The sequence below is a fragment of the Mus caroli genome, unplaced genomic scaffold (genome assembly GCF_978045245.1).
Source record: "Mus caroli unplaced genomic scaffold, Mus_caroli_1 scaffold_1, whole genome shotgun sequence".
NCBI lineage: Eukaryota > Metazoa > Chordata > Mammalia > Rodentia > Muridae > Mus > Mus caroli.
The window spans coordinates 4,423,500-4,437,569 of NW_028227256.1; the positions used below are offsets into that span (position 1 = coordinate 4,423,500).

At 36.7% G+C, this 14,070-nt stretch overlaps 1 pseudogene; it reads left to right on the forward strand.

Annotated features, from left to right (window-relative positions):
- The first annotated feature begins 9,137 nt into the window (after positions 1–9,137).
- LOC110310923 (DNA endonuclease RBBP8 pseudogene) lies at positions 9,138–11,933 on the forward strand (annotated as a pseudogene).
- Positions 11,934–14,070: the final 2,137 nt, after the last annotated feature.

Here is a 14,070-nt window from a genome sequence, read left to right on the forward strand (position 1 = left end):
GCACATGTGAAATTAGCTTACCTTCATAAAAACACGAGGAAGACAGTGAAGCTTTTTGCTTTTCTCAAAGTCAATTCATGTACCACACAGTTAAATAGTCAACACAACTGGGTTGCAGGACCCCTGAGTGCCCACTGTGCTCTTTATCTGCTGAAGATGTCTAGTTGCAAAGCTAAAACAGATGTTTAAGTGTTCTTTGTAGAGTCAGTTGTGTTAGATGATGTTTGACTGGGGCACACATGTGAAGGAGTGTTTCCTAAAGTGAACACTGGTGAAAGACTAAGGCAGACTTGTAAAGGAACGTTTCACTGAATCAGGCACAGGAAAGAGATGTTCTGCTAAGGAAGCACGTGAAAGGACATGTGATGAAGGTTTCTTTGCTAACCACACGAATGTATTGGTCCACCTTACTTTGTGTAGTTTGTTGGGACTCTGCAAACACGCTGGTTGTATGCATGTGCCAAGACAAAGCACATGGAGGACACGTGATATTTGGAGGAAATAGAACTCCACAGAGTGATGGAGACAGAGCTTGGCTTGCTGGTACTGCTAGCTGTGCAATGCCTGTTCATTGATCTTCGCTTCCCTGAGAGAGGCACAGTCAAGGACTTCTCTTGCTGTCCCTCCTGGTACCTCCTGCTCACTCAAGCCAAGGCAGAGGCCTGGTTGTCTCTGACAGATAGTGCCACCATTGCTGATTCATGTTTGCTATGCTGACTCTACTGAACTGGACTATTGATGTATCTGTGTTTTCAAGTCGATCGAGCTGCCCCTGAAAATCTGGGAACTGAATTGCTGATTTCCAGATAACACAGATGGTAGTTGCTCCAGGTAGTCTTTCAAAACAGATCCACTCCCTGCCCTATCCTTTCTTTCCCTCAACTTCTGGTGGGTGGTGGGCTAAAAAGGAGGTTAAAGCATCTAAGAACCATCATTAAAAATAAGGTTTGAAAAAAACTAAAGCTAAAAATTTTTCACAAAATTCAAGGCATGAAAACAATGGTCATTTCCTTAGCCGATTGTGGCCATTTTGTCTTTTCCAGTCAAGAGAAAATGAGAGCTAGATTAAAACTGTTTCTATTTTGCTTTCTTTTCTTTTTTATTTCACAAAATAAAATACACTTCTAACTTTATATTGGGAAAATCAAACAAATGATGGAATAATTTCTTGGTCAAGAGCTGTAGGAGGTGGTTCTGATGCTGTCCTGTTCCCCAGTTGGTTCTTGATCTGTCAGTAAAGAAAGCCATGGGCCAATTGCTGGGTAGAAGAGACAGGTAGGACTTCCAGGTCCCTGGAAGAGGCAAGGAAATGCAAGGGAGGAGAGGAGGAGAGGAGGAGAGGAGGAGTTTCTGCTATGCTTTGGGGGAAGAAGAAGCCAACAGTCATGTGAGGTCTCAGGAGGAGGTGGGGCTTGGTGGGACTAGCCACTGAAGTTTAGGGCAGGTGGGAACAGAGAAGATAAAAATATTATTAAGGACATGCTTTTCTAGGTTGGAGATAGTAACACCCAGCAATTGTGTCCTAAAGCAAGTTGAAAAGGAGCAAACTGTGTATGTGTCTTTTAGCTATGGATTCAAGGCAAGCTGAGAGGGGGCTAGTAACACAGCCACTTTCCCAGAGTAAAGGCCTTAGCATAAAAGTACATACAACAAAGATGAATACCAATCAATGTCTATTTCTGAATGTCAAATGCCCATTTACACAGCCTAAATGCAGCCAGCAGTTATTTTTCTCTCTCTAACTTGAGTGTGGAACCTCACTGAGCAAAGCTTAACATACATGGAAAGAGACAAGAGTCCAACTATTTCTATACACTTGAGCAAAAGTAACAACAACAACAACAACAACTGAAGTGGGGCAGTGATTATTAGTTTAACTTAAAATGTAGCTTTCTGCCCTCCCCTTGTCTCCATATCCCAGGCCAAAGCTCCAGCAGAGGCTCCCTGCTACACCATCTTACACAGAGGCCATCTTACACAGAACCCTAGGTAAGACCCACCAGCCCACAGATGTGCAACACTTCCTCAGAGCCTGCCCAGCTTTTCCCAACAGCACCCCTACCTTGTCTCCATATCCTGTCCTATAACTCCAGCAGAATCAGGAAATAAGCAAACTGAGGTCTGAAATCAATAAAATAGAAACAAAGACAAGATAGAGAATCAATGAAGCAAAGAGTTGGTTCTTTGAGAAATGCAATTAGACAAACCTTTATCCAAACTAACTAAACGGCAGAGAAAGAATATCTAAACTAACAAAACCAAAAATGACAGACACCAAGGAAATCCAAAGAATCATTTAGTCATACTTAAAAAACCCATACTCCACAAAATTGGAATATTTAAAAGGATATTCTATTTATTTATTTATTCATTTATTTATTTATTTATTCGTAAGAACACTGTAGCTGACTTCAGATACTCCAGAAAAGGGTGTCTACAAAATTGGAATATTTAAAAGGATGGGTAATTTTCTATTTATTTATTTATTTATTTATTTATTTATTTATTTATATGTAAGTACACTGTAGCTGACTTCAGACACTCCAGAAAAGGGTGTCCACAAAATTGGAATATTTAAAAGGATGGGTAATTATTTATTTATTTATTTATTTATTTATTTATTTATTTATTTATTTATTTATATGTAAGTACATTGTAGCTGACTTCAGACACTCCAGAAAAGGGTGTCAGATTTCATTATGGATGGTTGTGAGCCACCATATGATTTCTGGGATTTGAACTCATGACCTTTGGAAGAGTAGTCAGTGCTTTTACCTGCTGAGCCATCTCACCAGCCTGTAATTTTCTTAATAGATGCCACTTACCAAAGTTAAATCAAGATCAAATTAAAAAATGTAAATAGACCTATAACACATAAGAAAATAAAATCAGTCAGTTCAGGGCCAGTTGTTTTAGCACAAAATTCTACCAGACTTTCAAAGATCTGATGTCAACACACCACAAATTATTCCACAAAAATAGAAACAGAAGGAATATTGCCAAATTCATTTTATGAAAACAGTCACCTGATAACCTGTGCCACACAAACACTTCACAAAGAAAGAAAATTACAAACAAATTTCCCTCATGAACATAGATGCTAAAATACTCAATAAAATACTCACAAACTAAATCCAAGAACACATCTAAATGATCATCTACCATGATCAAGTAGGCTTTCATCCCAGAGATGCTGGGATGGTTCAATATACAAAATCTGTCAGTGTAATCCACCATATAAACAAACTGAGAGAAAAGAAAAGAAAAGAAAAGAAAAGAAAAGAAAAGAAAAGAAAGAGAAGAGAAGACATGGCCATCTCATTAGATGCTGAAAAACCTTCGACAAAATACAATACACCTTCATGATAAAAGGCTTAGGAAAGAAGGAGGAAAGGAAGGATGGAAGGAAGGATTTAGTTGATTCCTAATGGTACTTTGCTGTACTTGTAGACTGGAGCTTAGCTTAATCATCATCAGAGAGGCTGCATGCATCAACTCATGGGAACAAATGTAGAGACCCACAGCCAAACATTAGGTGGAGCTCAGGAATTCCTGAGAAGTGGGGATTAAAGGATTTTTGGAGCCAGAGGGGTCAAGAACACTATAAGAGAAACCACACAACCAACTATCCTGGGCTTAATGGGCTGGTAACTTTCCTGGGATAATGGGGTGGTTCCTGATTAATATCCCTATTTTCCTCATAAATAGAAGGCAAACTTACTCTGAGTGGTAAGCATGACAGAGAGGCTGGGTATATGGAAGATGCACAATGGCTACTTCGGGATGCATGCTGGAAAACTATTATGAAAGTGTGTTTGGATTCTTGACATGTTGAGTGCCCAAATAAGGTTTGTGTGTACAGACCTTAAAAAGGGAGCCGAGGGGCTGGTGAGATGGCTCAGTGGGTAAGAGCACCCGACTGCTCTTCCGAAGGTCAGGAGTTCAAATCCCAGCAACCACATGGTGGCTCACAACCATCCGTAACGAGATCTGACTCCCTCTTCTGGAGTGTCTGAAGACAGCTACAGTGTACTTAGATAATAATAAATAAATAAATCTTAAAAAAAAAAAAAGGGAGCCGAGTTACACAGTCAGTTGTTTTTCTCTGCTATTCCATTTGTTCAGATTTAGGCACAGAGTAAGCAGCCCAGCAGGCTTGGCCCAGGTAATGATCTAAGTCTAGCCAAGAAATACAGATGAAGAATAAAAACAGATATAAGATCAAATACATTGAAATATCAACTTTTCTAAGCAGTTCCTCTGAGTCAGTGAGTGGGTTCAGGTGCTTGTCAGCAAGCCTTGCAATCTGAGTTTAATCCCTTGGATCCATGGTTGAAGGAGAGAACTGACTTCTGAAAGTTTTCGTCTTACTTCCCTGCATGTGCTGTGGCACAGGTGCCTACATAGCATACATAAAATAAGTAAAACAAATTTAAAAAATAATTAGTCAGTCAATTGATGGTCTGGGGAGATGGCACGGGGCATAAAGAGCTTGTTCCTCAAGTATGAAATATGGTCCCCAGAAGCTATATTAAAAGCCAGGCATGATGATCCACGGTTATGATTTCATATGGTTGGGAGACAGAGATTACAGAGATGAGGATCTCAGGGACTTGAGGACCATCTGAGACACTTAGTGAACTCCACAGTCAATGAAAGGCCACATCGCAAAAAAAAAAAAAAAAAAAAAAAAAGTGATTTCACATGTTCTCCCTCATTTATGGACTCTTCTTTGAATCTTTACATTTGGTTGCTTAACTTGGAATATGGGAGCCAGGAAACTAGAAAATGGCCATTGTCATGGAGGAAACGAGTGCTTAAGGAAGGGAGATACTGGTCATAGAAGGAGGAAAAGGGAATAAAAAGGGAGAAACCTTAACTGGGGTGGAGGACGGGAGGGTAGAGCAAAGGAATGGGTAGGGTAACTAATGAAGGATGCTTGAAAAATCCACATGAAAACATACTCCTCCCAAGTTTTACACGTGTGTGTGTGTGTGTGTGTGTAGAGACAGAGAGACAGAGACAGAGAAACAAAGACAGAGAGAGACAGAGACACAGAGAAACAGAGACAGAGAGAGACAGAGACAGAGAGAAGCAGAGTCATGATATATGGGTGCAGGATAAAGCACCTCCCAGAAGCTATAGTTACCTAACAAATATTCCTCCAGGTTCTTAGTAAGGGGCTACTCAGATTATTTTCCAAAGCAATATAGGCTATTTCCACTGCTCTTGTTCATCCTTCAGAGCTTGACGGTAAGATCCTTCTGCTAAAGACATCTGATACTTGTATCACACACACAGAGCTCAAGCTCATGCTGATGTGGGAGCTTTCCTCTCACTGGCTGGTTTACCCACTGTCAGAGGTGCTCTGCATACTGCTGTGAAAGAAAACTCAGCAACAGTCTTAACCCACTTTGAAACATGTGAGCTACAGTAATGATTTGCCAGGCAAGATACGCCATTAGTGCAATAGTGGCTTGAATATTATGTGTGTCGCCAACAGATTTCCAGTTGGATTTAAAGCTCACTCTACAAGAGAATACTCATGCTAGTATTCTAAACTTAGCTAAGATTTAGTAGCTGAAGAAGCCATAGTCCCTAGAAGTAAACCCACTACTATTACTTTGATAAAGGTACACAGAATTAAAATGCCTTCTAAATAATTATCCTTAAGTACAAAGACTAGTACAGCTCTCATCCTCCGTAAGAGTAGCTTCATTTGATACAAAGACTCACTATTGGTCAATGTGCAGAAATAATCTACTGTGGAGTGTTTGTCCCTAAATGGGACATACGCCTTTCATACTCCTGCCTCTCAAGACTCAGGGAACACCATGGGAGAAGGGGTAGGATGACTGTAAGGGCCAGATGTCAAGATGGACAACTATGAAATATGCTCTGGATATAGGAAAGCCATTAGACCCCTGAACTCACACAACTTGTGTTTGCCTACAAATATCTGCAAATCAAGCTGATCAACATTCCAGCATGAATGAGGGAGGGACCCATGAGGACCCACCCCTAACTACCACCTATTGGAGTTGATGGTTGCTGTGGAGGAAAGAATCCACTTTGTTTTCTGTTTTTGTTTTTTGTTTGCTTGTTTGTTTGTTTTCAGAAGTATGGCACCTCATAAGTTACCTATGCTCCTCCAGCAGACGACCCTGTATCTATGTGCACATGGGCAGCATGAATTGGGTCATAAAGAAGAAGAGGAGAAGGAGAAATTATAGATGAAGGAGCAGGATATTCCAGGAGAAGTCAGAAAAAAAAAAGACTTGGGATGGATACAGTCAAAATACATAGTCATAATACATAAATGTATAAAACTCTGAGAGTAAAAATTAATTTTTTAAAGGTGAAGAGAGAAAGACACCTAATGTTTATCTCTGGCCTGAACATGCGCAAGCCTGTGGTATGTGCGTGCATGAGCTTGTGCGCTTTAAGACTCTTAAAACCCTAATAGTTTACAGAAGAAACTGAAACCATTAAAAAAACAAAACAAAACAAACAAACAAAAACTCTAAAGACAAAAAATTTTAAAAATCCTTAAAAAAAAACTGAAAACATCCTGAAAACCCTAAAAAACTTTAAAAAGTAAATCTTGAAGATTTAAAACATCAACAAAAAAAAAAACTAAAAAAAACTATAAAATTCCAAAAAAAGAACCTAAAAAAACCTAAAACCCTAAAAAATTATCCCAAAATTCTAAAAATAAAAAAAATTCTAGAACCCTAAAAAGACCGAGAAAAACCATAAACCCATAAAAAAACCTAAAGCCTTAAAAAAAAAAAACACATAAAACCTAAAAAAATCCTGAAATCTTTTTAAAACCCTAAAAGACCCTAAAACCCCAAAGTACCTAAAAATCTAGAAGAAATTAACAACCATCAAAAAACCCTAAAAATAAACCTCAAAAAACCTAAGACCCTAAAACACAAAAAAACCTAAAAATTTTTTAAACCCATAAAATAAAATAAAACCCTACACAAAATTCCTAAGGCCTTCAAAAAACACCCCAAATAACCTAAACACGCTAAAATACTTAAAACAGCCTAAACAAAACCTAAAATCTTAAAAAAAGAAAACCCTAAGAAAACTCTATAATCTTTAAAAAACATTAAAAGGTCCCTAAAAAGCTAAAAAGAAAAAACAAAAAACAAAAACCCTAAAATACTTTCTTGTTGTTTGTTTGGTTTTTTTGCTTGTTTGTTTGTTTATTGGTTTATTGTTTTTCGAGACAGGGTTTCTCTGTGTAGTTCTGGCTGTCCTGGAACTCACTCTGTAGACCAGGCTGACCTCCAACTCAGAAATCTGCCTGCCTCTGCCTCCCAACTGCTGGGATTAAAGGCGTGGGCCACAATCCCCCAGCGACTCTAAAATACTTAATAAACACTTTATAAAAAACCCTAGAATTCTAAAAAAAAAAAAACCAAAACAAAACAAAACAAAAAAAACCAAAAACCAGGAACTCTAATAAGACCCTAAAAATATTCGAAAACCCTAAAAAATGCCCTAAAATTCTATAAAACCTCAAGAACCCTAAAAAGACCCTAAAAATTATAAAACCTTAAAAAAAAAAAAACCCTGTGGCGTTAAAAGATCGCCCAAAACACTGAGAAACCCCAAAATCATTTTCAAATGAAAGGACCCTTAAAAAAATCCTAAAATCCTTAATAAAAACTTTAAAAACCCTAAAAAAAAAACCCTAAAATTCTAAAAAAACCCTCAAGAAGTCCAAATTTTCTTTAAAAAACACTAAAACCCTAAAACAACCTAAAATGATAAAAAAAATCTCTAGAACCCTAAAAAGATACTAAAAAACCCTACAACCCCCAAAAGCCTATAATATTAAGAAAACAATCCTTCTAGAACCCTAAAAATCCCTAAAACTTTTTAAAAAAAGTAGATACCAAAAATTAAAAAAAAAACGTAAAAACATAAAATTCTTTTAAAAAACATAAATGATCTCTAAATTACCAATACACCCTAAAATCCTTTAAGAAAAATCCCTAAAACACTAAAAAAACCCTATAATTCTGAAAAACTGAAGAACATAAAGAGACCCAAAAAAATCCCTAAAACCATATAAAAACTAAAATCTTTAAAAAAAAACCTAAAAATACATCAAAACCCTGAAACCCCCAAAACCCTAAAAACTCTAAAAAATACCTTCAAAACCTTTAAACCCTAAAGAAAAATGTGAATTTCTAAAGAGAATCCTAAACCCCTAAAAAAGTCTAAAATTCTAAAAAAAAAAAAAACCTCAAAAACCCTAAAGAGACTCTAAAACCCCTAATACTTTAAAAAAAGACCCCGAAACTGTTAAAAAAAAAAAAACTAAAAAAAGCACGTTAAAAAATCCTTTTAAAAAATCCTGAAAAGACCCTAAAAACCCTAAAAACTTACAAAAGAAAACCTTGAAGCTTTAAAAAAAATCAACAAAAACCCTAAAAAACACTATGAAATTCTTTTTAAAAAAGGACCTAAAGAACTTAAAACACTAAAAAAATTCCAAAAATTTAAAAAAACAAAAAAACCCCTGTAGAACCCTAAAAAGACTCAGAAAACACTAAAACCCTAAAGAAAAACCTAAATCATTAAAAAAAAAAACACATAAAACTTAAAAAAAATCCTAAAATCCTTTAAAAACCCTAAAAGTCCTTAAAACCCTAAAATATATTAAAATCTAGACGAAGAACCATCAAAAAACCCTAAAAATAAACCTCAAAAAAACCTAAGTCCCTAAAACACAAAAAACCCAAACATTTTTTTAAAACTATAAAACCCCCTAAAAACCCTACATAAAAACCCTAAGGCCTCCAAAAATCCCCAACAAAACCCTAAAATCGGCCTCCGGGGCTGGGCGGGGCGAGCAGCCCTCCGGCCTGCCTCCGGGAGGTTCTGGCCGTCCCCTCCATGGGTTCCGCCGCCAGGAGAAGGAGGGGACGAGGCAAGAGGTAGGCAGTAGCGAGCGGCGGGGCCTCCCGGGCCCGGAAGACATCGCTCTCTTCTTTGAGCTCCTGAGGGCTCTGCTGGGAGGCTCGGAAGCTGTGAGTGAAGGGACGGACTCTCCTTCTTCCTACCCTGCGTGCTGGGTCGGAGCAGCTACTTCCGGTCGGATGAGCGGCTTGACGCGAGGCACCCGCCGAGGTATTTCAACAATCCAAAGACAACGTCACACCTATGTAAGGACACAAGAAAGGTCAGGGAAACATCAGCAAATAGAAGTGTGAAGCCTGGTCAGCAAGATGAGCATTTCAGGAAGCAGCTGTGGAAGCCCTAATTCTGCAGATGTATCCAATGACTTCAAGGAACTCTGGACAAAACTGAAAGAGTACCATGATAAGGAAGTACAAGTTTTACAAGTCAAAGTAACCAAACTGAAAAAGGAACGAATTTTAGATGCACAGAGACTAGAAGAATTCTTCACCAAAAATCAACAGCTGAGAGACCAGCAGAAAGTCCTTCAGGAAACCATTAAGATTTTAGAAGATAGGTTAAGAGCAGGATTGTGTGATCGCTGTGCAGTAACTGAAGAGCATATGCACAAAAAGCAGCAGGAGTTTGAAAATATCCGACAGCTGAACCTTAAGCTTATTACAGAGCTGATGAATGAAAAGAATACTCTTCAAGAAGAAAACAAAAAGCTTTCTGAACAACTGCAGCAGAAAATGGAAAATGGTCAACAGGATCAAGTAGCTGAACTTGCATGTGAGGAAAACATTATTCCAGACTCACCAGTAACATCCTTTTCCTTTTCTGGCATTAACCGGCTACGAAGGAAGGAGAATCTCCATGTCCGATATGTGGAACAAACACTCGCTAAGTTGGAGCGCTCTCTATGTACAAATGAATTAAGAAAAATATCTAAGGATTCAGCTCCTGCACCAGTTAACTCTGAGGAACATGAAATTCTAGTAGCTGACACTTGTGATCCAAATCACTCACCACTGTCTAAAATATGTGAAACAAGTAGTTACCCCACTGAGAAGACATGTTGTAATCTAGACACTGTTGTTGCAGAGACACTTGGACTTAGTGGTCAAGAAGAATCTGAACCCCAAGGTCCCATGAGCCCTCTGGGAAATGAGCTCTAGCACTGTCTCAAAGAAGATCACAAAAAGCACCCTTTTATGGAATCTGGAAGAAGTAACGAAGATAGCTTAAGATTTTCAGACTCTGCTTCAAAGACACCTCCTCAAGAATTTCCTACTCGGGTGTCATCTCCAGTATTTGGAGCTACCTCTGCTGTGAAAACTCATTTGGGTTTGAATACAAGTTTCTCCCCCTCTCTCTTAGACAATGGGAAAAAAAAACCTTCTGAAGACAGCTCCCTTTAGCAACATTGCTGTTTCTAGATCAGAGAAAGTTAGATCCAAATCCGAGGATAATGCCCTTTTCAGACAACATAGTCTTGGGTCAGAAGTAAAGGTCATTAGCCAGTCATTTTCTAGTAAACAGATACTTACAAATAAAAATGTAAGTGACTCTGTAGATGAACAGTGTAGTGCTGACCACATGAATATTACTGTTACTGATAAATATTTGGTGCCTTTGAAATCACTGGGAGGCAAAGCATCCAAAAGGAAGAGAACTGAGGAGGAAAGTGAGCATGCAGTAAACTGCCCCCAGACCTGTTTTGATAAGGAAAATGCCCTTCCTTTCCCAATGGAGAATCAATTCTCCATGAATGGAGACCATGTGATGGATAAACCTCTGGACCTGTCAAATCGGTTTGCAGCCACTCAGCGTCAAGAGAAGAACCACGGAAACGAGACTTCTAAAAACAAACTTAAGCAAGCGACTATTTACGAGGCTTTGAAGCCCATTCCAAAGGGCTCCTCCTCAGGCCGTAAAGCCTTGAGTGGGGACTGCATGCTAGCCAAAGACGCTTCGGAGACATACTGTTTACAGCCGTGCATTCTCCAGTCCTCTAGTAAATTCTCTCCAGACCATAAAACACCATTACAGATAAAAGAAGAAAATCCTGTCTTCAAAACACCTCCATGTTCACAGGAAAGTTTGGAGACGGAGAATCTTTTTGGTGATGTGAAGGGTACTGGTTCTCTTGTGCCAACAAAAGTAAAGAACAGAGCAGTCCATGGAGGATGTGAGCTTGCATCAGTTCTTCAGTTAAATCCCTGTAGAGTTGCTAAAACAAAGGCTCTGCCAAGCAACCAAGATACGTCCTTTGAAAATATCCAGTGGAGTGTAGACCCAGGAGCAGACCTTTCTCAGTATAAGATGGATGTTACTGTAATAGATACAAAGGATAGCAGTCACTCACGATTAGGAGGAGAAACAGTGGACATGGACTGTACGTTGGTCAGTGAAACCGTGCTTTTAAAAATGAAGAAACAAGAGCAAAAAGAAAGAAGTCCAAATGGAGACATAAAAATGAATGATAGCCTAGAAGATATGTTTGATCGGACAACACATGAAGAATATGAGTCCTGTTTGGCAGAAGCTTTTCCCAGGAACCAGATGAGGAAGAACTGCCTGACATCACAAAGAAAACAAACATACACGGTGACAAACAAGATGGAGTCAAACAGAAAGCATTTGTGGGGCCATATTTTAAAGATAAGGAGAGAGAAACTAGCATACAGAATTTTCCTCATATTGAGGTAGTTCGGAAAAAAGAAGAGAGAAGGAAATTGCTTGGGCACACATGTAAAGAATGTGAAATTTATTATGCAGATTTGCCAGCAGAAGAAAGAGAAAAGAAGTTGGCTTCCTGCTCAAGACACCGATTTCGCTACATTCCACCCAACACACCAGAGAATTTCTGGGAAGTTGGTTTTCCTTCTACTCAGACGTGTCTGGAAAGAGGTTATATCAAGGAAGATCTCGATCTTAGTCCTCGTCCCAAAAGACCGCAGCCTTACAACTCGGTCTTTTCTCCAAAAGGCAAAGAGCAGAGGACCTAGACACTGGCGTGAAAGCAGGGGAGCAGGCCTTTTTGTGTTTCACTTAGTTATTTATAGTTAAAGTTGGAATAAACATTGATCTTTGATATTTTTTGATCTTCTATAAAATGATTTATAAATGAGTTTTCTATTAAAAATGTTTTAAATGGCATATACCAACCATACAAATAAAAAAAAAACCCTAAAATCTCTAAAATACTTAAAATACCCTAAAAGAAACCTAAAACCTTAAAAAAAGAACCCCCCCAAACCCTAGTATCTTTAAACAAACACTAAAAGATCCCTAAAAAGCTAAAAAACAAAACAAAAAAACCTCAAAAACAAAAACAAAAAAACCCTCTAAATTACTTTTTTTTTTGGATTTGGAGACAGGGTTTCTCTGTTGTAGCCCTGGCTGTCCTGGAACTCACTCTGTAGCCCAGGCTGGTCTCAAACTCAGAAATCCAGCTGCCTCTGCCTCCCAAGTGCTGGGAGTTAAAGGTGTGTGCCACAAACCCTAAATAATTAAACAAACCCTAAAAGACCCGTAAAAAGCTAAAAAAACAAAAACAAAAAACCAAAAACCAAAAACCTTTAAAATACTTATTAAACATTAAAAAAAAACCCTAAAATTGTAAAAAAGAAAAAAATAATAAAATAAAACACGAGGGGGGGTGGGTATGGGAGACTTTTGGGATAGCATTGGAAATGTAAATGAGGAAAATACCTAATAAAATAAATAAATAAATAAAACACGAGAACTCTAAAAAGACTCTAAAAAATTCTAAAACCCTAAAAAAAAAATCCTGACACTCTACAACAACACTAGAACAGTAAAAAGACCATAAAAACAATAAAAAAAAAAAAAAGGTGTCTGCTCACCCCTAACACCTGTTTTCCAATAGTCCTTGGAGGACCTGTGAAAAGCAATGAACTCTACCGATCTGTTCACTTTCCTACCATTGCAAACTCTGAGTGTTGTCTGTGTCTCTGTATGTGACGTGCGCACAGTGGGTCCACATCGGTATTGATCTGGGTGGTGCTCAGGTTACCAATCAGTAATCAATGCGACTCCAGTACCTTGCTGTTCATGAAAGTCAAGATTGTGTGATATGGGATTCCAGTCATATATACTTATACATATATATATACATATAAATATATACATATACATATGCATACACATATTAATACATATACAAACACATATACATATATACCTATACAAATATATATATATATACCTGTGTATATACATTTATATACATATAACTATACATATAAAAATATATATACATATATTGTTTATATTGTTACATATAAATATATAAGTATGTTTATAACATATACCTATACATACATATACTCACATATATTGTATATATGTATATATACACACAAGTATACCTATACATATATATATATATATATATATATACTTGTATATGTATATACATATACATATATACATATATTTATATATATACATATATATAACATATGCATACATGCATATAATATGTACATAGACATATATATGCATATATATGTGTATACCTAAACATACATACAGATATACATGTATGTGTATACTTTTACATTACACCATATATAATGTATACATCACATCATATATAATGTATACATTACATCATACATACACACAGGACACTGACATGGCAGGTACCAAGCTCATATATAATGTATGTATATACGTATATATTTATACATATTTTATATATTTTAATTTTATTAATTGTAAACATACATATTTATAGTATATGAAATATATGTATATTTCATATATAAATATTTATATAATATTTATAAATATAAAATGTATATAAATGAAACATATAATACATATATAAATATTTTAATATCATATATAATTATATGTTATGTATATAAACATAAATATATACTTAAGCTATTTATATTATTTACATTATATCTATAATATATTATATTTACATATATGCAATATGTATATTAATATTGATAAATATATGATATATATATATAAATTTCAATATATAAGTGAACATATGTGAATATATGTGTAAATTTAAGGGTTTGTATAAAAACTGATAAATTTAAAAAGACAAATATTTACAAATAAAACATGTTATATTCAATAGACATAATTAAGATATAG